The sequence below is a fragment of the Oryzias melastigma genome, linkage group LG23 (genome assembly GCF_002922805.2).
Source record: "Oryzias melastigma strain HK-1 linkage group LG23, ASM292280v2, whole genome shotgun sequence".
NCBI lineage: Eukaryota > Metazoa > Chordata > Actinopteri > Beloniformes > Adrianichthyidae > Oryzias > Oryzias melastigma.
In genome coordinates, this window is record NC_050534.1 from 8093433 (window position 1) to 8099020 (window position 5588).

Sequence of the window (5588 nt, forward strand, 5' to 3'; positions counted from 1 at the left end):
GCGAGGAGGCGGGGGGGAATGCTCTGCTGCTATTTCTACAGGCAGGCCCTCCCCTTTGGCTGCTCTGTGCCAAAAGAGGAAGGATTTTTTTTTACTACTCCCAGTCCCAGCATTTTAACCCTCTGCCTGCTCCTCCTGCAGACTCTGCTCCTCAGCAACAAGTGGCTCCTTTTCACCACGGCTGCTCCTTTTGGAGACGCTTTTCACTTCCTCTTTACTCCCGGGTCGTCTCCATGGTGATTCTTTACAGACTTTTTGAGCACGTGTTTCTTTACTGTACTGGATGGAGGCGCCTTTTTTTGTTTTTCTTCTCTTTTTTTTCTCCTTTTTTCCGGTTTCTCCTCGCAGTTCGCTGGCCTCATTCCTGCGCCGCTCTCCCACCTTACATCTGTGCAAACCTGTTCCCTCTTTTGGATTCCCGGCCCCACCCTCTCCCTCTCTCCGTCGTGGGCAGTCTGGAATTGAAACGGGAGCAGGAGGGCGGGGCGACGGCGGGGCTTTTTTCTGGGACAGGTGCCAATTCCCTCCGAACAAAAGACACAAGAAGCCAAAAAAAAAGAAAAAGAAAAAGAGTGAGGTGGATGTGAGCAGTTTTTTTCAGTAACTGGTCGGCGCTGGAACCAGGTGTGGAACTGGTTTGAGATCTCTGCCGTTCGACCAAGCGAGCAGCACGGCAGATCTTGAATATCTGCCCCCCCTTCCTCCTCTCTTGCTCCCGTGAAGGCATTCGAGTTTCGAGCGGGGATAAGAGGAGGGGCGGATGGAGTTAGCAATGGGCAGAGGGAGAAGGAGGAGGAGTCATGCTCCCCTCCTCTCACCCCCCTCCACCTCAATGCCAAGTCTTCTGCATTATTCATATGCCCGGGCTGGAGCTGCGATCTGACTGGCTGCCTGACCTAGCATTCATCCGACATTGAGCAGCTCTGTTTGCTAACATTCCTCATTCAAAGCCTTGTTAACTGCCAGACGGGAGGAACACGCGACTCCATGGGAAACCCACATGGCCTCCCCATTGTGGCAGGGCCCCCGATAGGCTCTGATTTTTGTGACAAGAGGGAGCAAAAGGAGGAGATACGTTATAAAAAAAAGAAAAAAAATCGGTTAGCCCAGCGTACCAGTAGGAGTGAGGAAAGTGGACGGATTTGTTTGGAAAATTCTCCCTCCAGAGAGACGCACGGATGTGTAGGGGAAGGCGTGTGAGGCTTTTCAGGGACTGAGAGTGGGGGGCTCTCGTCGGCGTGCCCGCCTACTCCTTGCAGGAAGAGGAGAAGCTGAGCTCCATCTCTGCCCTTCTCCTCCACAGGAAGGCTATGTGGGCTGCTGCCTCCTGATGGCTCCATCAGTTAAACGCCAGAGATTTACTCCGGATAGGCGATTACCCCGGTGTCTCCAAAGCCATCAAAGACTCAGGGGGTAAGTCTGTGTGTGTGGGTGTGAAGGTAAGTGTGTGTGTGTAGCATGCATCCATGCAAAGGTTTCATTTGAAGATCTGGTCTCCACGTTTTTGTCTTCCGCTGGACGACGTCTTCAGAACCGTACGACAAAATACAAGAGATTTACGTAAAAACAAATAAACAAGCGGGGAAAGCTTGTTAAAATTCTCGCCGATATCGTGTCACCTTTAGGGTTCTCTGGTGTGTGTGTGAGTAAAAGAGAAGGTTTGGAGGATTCGGAGGTAGACTAGTGCTGTAATCCTGGGCTGAGGGCCAGACGAGGCCTGCTGCACAAGGCCGAGCCCCACCACTACGTTCTGCCTGCAGCCCCTCTATCTGCTGCTACCCCCGAATACCGAACAGCATCCGAACCCAGGAGCCTTTCGGTCAAAATTCTCCAACGATCGCCTCGATGAATTAGAAATCGTTCATATTTGCGAATAAAGGTTCAAATGTTTGAAAATGGGTCAGCGCTGACACGTGGCTCCATGTAGTTTTAGCCCTTTGAACATTGAAACGACATATATATATATATGTGTGTGTATATATGTTGTGTCGGTGCGGAAAACGAAGCATGAAAAGCTTTTCCGAAATCTAAAAGTTGCTATAAATCCATTTACTTCATCAAAAGAAAACGATTAGCTCCTAATTATTTATGATGTTTGTCTTATAATTTCAAAAAGCTGAAGAGCCACACCCCTCATCAATGCCATCCAGCATGATGCCCTATAATTACATCCAACAGATCCCTTTTTCAGGCGCAAATTCATATATTTTTCGGCGTACATCAGGCGCCTTGTTGAACATTTTCAGCACATCAGTGGACTCTCTTCAAAAAGGTAGATGCTGGAGGCAGCATGAGACATCACACCTACACCCTACGATTGACAGGTCTATTCATCCACCACTTTAGTGCCCCCCCCCACTCCCATACTCCTCTAAAACCATAATTTCTGGAACTCCTCAGTATTTGGACAAACACACCATCAGTGTTGGACACCAGTTGGCTCAGAGTGAGCAGCACTTCCAAACTGCTGTTGCATGGAGGTGTAGGAGGAGGAGGGCTGGATTCACATTTAGAATTTTTCTGCTTTTTTCCTCCACTTTTCTCCTGTTCTTCTCCATGCAGCTTTGATCGGACAGTAAAAAAATGCAGATTCGGGTTGTTGTTGACCAAAAATTAACAAATTTTACTTTGAAGTGTTTTAATTGATTGGATTTTGTCTTATTTTGGTAAATTTCATCATGCGCTTTCATTTCCTTCATTCATGTTATAGTTAAATAAAGTCTTGCGAAGTTTCTTGTTAATGAATGAAGATTTACAGAGAATATATTGTTTTAAGGAAATACAAAAAGTATATATTTAACCTGTTTAGATTTAAAAATAAACATTTATATTAGTTTTTGCCTACACCGCACTGCTAATTTTTCTGTACTGAAAAAAATAAAAGCATCCAAAAACACGTTTTTAGCTCAGAAACGTATAAAAGTGAAGAAAAACAAAGACACACAAGCTGGTCAATTTTCCACACACACACACACATTTGATGCCATGTACCCCATAATGAACCCAGACTCCAAAGATGAATGGGGTTCCCACGCCTCTCCCAAGGAGATCAGGGTACAGCCTTCTCCTTTGAGCATTCACACACACACACACTCACACACACATGCATAGTGCATGCACTGCAGAAAGCCACGCAGTGTTACATGTACAAACACACACACACAGGTGCATTTAAGTATGATACAAGCACACACACACAGTAACAGGAATACAATGGATCACTTTAGAAAGCGTGCATACAAACACTCCAAACAGTCATTTGTCATTCCGAGCACGTCAGGCCGTGATAAGGTGTCGGCCGGACAGATGAAGTCAAACAGAGACATCTTTGTTACACTTTGGCACGAAAAAAAATAAACTTTTAATTTGAAATGTAGCAAAACCACAGAAGGAAATGAGGTATGAGATGTTTTTTGTTGGGTTTTATTTTCTGTTGCAGATCAATTACACTGTTTGACTACAAGTGTGTGTGTGTGTATGTATGTATGTTTGAGAGACTAAATATCTTGCTTATTTTTCTATTTTTTTTACTAAAATTAGTTTTTTTGGTGCAGATTTATTTATTTATTTATTATTATTTTTTTGATAAATTTGTAAAAAAAAAAAAAAAAAATCTAGAAGCTGTGTGTGTATTTATGTGTGGGAATGTGTGTGTTTTTAATTATTAGCATAATTTTGACCTTAATTTTTTTTTTTTGTATTTTAAACATTCCTTTTGTTTTGTCATAGTTTTATATTAAATACAAAAATTTTTCTGATATTTTTGTCCTTTAATAACCTTAAAAAAAACACATATAAACCGAAAATGTAAAATTTAATATGTTGACTTTTTTTTACATTTACATTATTTAGCTTGGTTGAAATCACATTTAACACTTTAAGCATAAATATTTTTTTTAACTGAAAATAATAATAATAATTTACTGGTTCATAATTTTACCATTTAAACTAATTTTTTTGGAGGAAAAATAGACAGAAGTCTCTTACCGCAATTTAGAATAATCTCTAACTGCTTAAATACAAAGTTTATAAATCCATAACCACAAAGAATGATGAATTTCTGTTTTTTTCATATTTATTTTTCTTTTTTTTATTGTTTCCAAACAAACTCTTAATCTGACAGAACAATTATGACTTCCTATTTGTTTATTTTCATTTATTAAGTGCTGGATGTGTTTCTTTCCTCAGACTGATTGGTGTTTGTGCACACGTCTGTCAGATTGTGTGTTCTCATGCCAACATTGTGCTTCTCTCTCAAATCCACGATTTCTCTGGATGCTCTGCAGATATGAATCTGGAGAATTTGGTTTCCTGCAGGCAAACAACTTTGTTTTCTGACTTTGACTTGTCAAACCAAGTGCGTTTCCAGCAACTGGCATGTGGCGGTGGCGTCCTAAAAACTTGGCTCCGGTTCACTTTGAATGTCATATCATCTAGTATGTCTAGTAAAGTCTGTGCCACAACTTGAAGATAATCTCCTCAAAGGAAATTAGTCGGGGGAAAATGGGAAAGGAAAGCCGTCAGCCTAAAGGTCAAATGAAGATTAGAGGGAAACTGTACACGAGGGCACACCGGCTGGCACCCCGGAACTCCACAAAGGCCTCATTGTCACGGGAGCCTGCGGCTTTGTGCACGCTCTCCCCGCATACTTGGGGAGACATGACACCTGTTGGTGGTTTTGCTCAACTGCACACACAGCGATAAGCTGCAGAGACACTCAGCTTTTTCCGCTTTGCCGGCGTATCAGTGAAATCTGGCTGTTTAGCGAGCAAAGGCACATGGATGTCACGAATCGTTTTGGACGCGAACGGGATCAGCTGACTCCCACTCGTGGTTGGATTCAGGGTCATGAGGTTTTATCTCATGCTGTTCCTCTTCGTCTCTTTCCAGTAATGTGACTGCAGTGCGCTGATGTTGAAAACCAGATGACAAAAAAGGGACTCTGTGAGGAAAACGACCGATTGATTTATAACCCCGTCATATTTCAAATCTCCAGACTGCTCTTTTCAACGAGGAAAGGGATTCATTAAACTGTATTTCTCCGTTTATTCGGTTCCGTATTACAGATTTTATTTTGAAAAACGTCTTTCCGTATATTCAGTAAATAGTTTACATGTTAAATCCACTTTATGAAGGCCTGTAAAGTTTTATTATATTTCTGCTTCAATCATATTTCCATTCTTAAACTTATTTTAATTCGTTTTAAAACTGTCTTCCCATAATTATTGATAATACCTGAACAAAATTGGAATTTTAGGTACCAAAATGATAAATTCTTACATAAACAACTATTCAAAAGTGGAGATAAATCCATTATTTAATCAATAATTAAAGTTTTTAAACTGTTTAAACTTTGGGTAAAGGGAGGTTTACTGATGTGCAAAATAATGTGAATTTTATGCTTTAATTTTGAAAATCTGCCCAAAAAGTGGTTTAAAAATACCTTCTGAATAATTTACGCCTCTGATGTATTTTTTATTTTGTACTTTCACTTATTTTACCCCCTATTTCTAACATTTAGATTTAAGTTGACGTTTTTTTTAATCCTTTTATTGACTCGTTTTCAAATGTGAAAATGGATCAATTTC

The 5588-nt window shown here is 41.1% G+C and overlaps 1 protein-coding gene across 1 annotated transcript in view; it reads left to right on the forward strand.

Annotated features, from left to right (window-relative positions):
- The window catches only part of atxn10 (ataxin 10), a gene marked incomplete in the record, with an annotated part of 61635 nt that overhangs the window by 52879 nt on the left and 3168 nt on the right, over positions 1-5588 (forward strand). The window contains 1 exon segment of the mRNA XM_024282887.2: positions 1304-1413.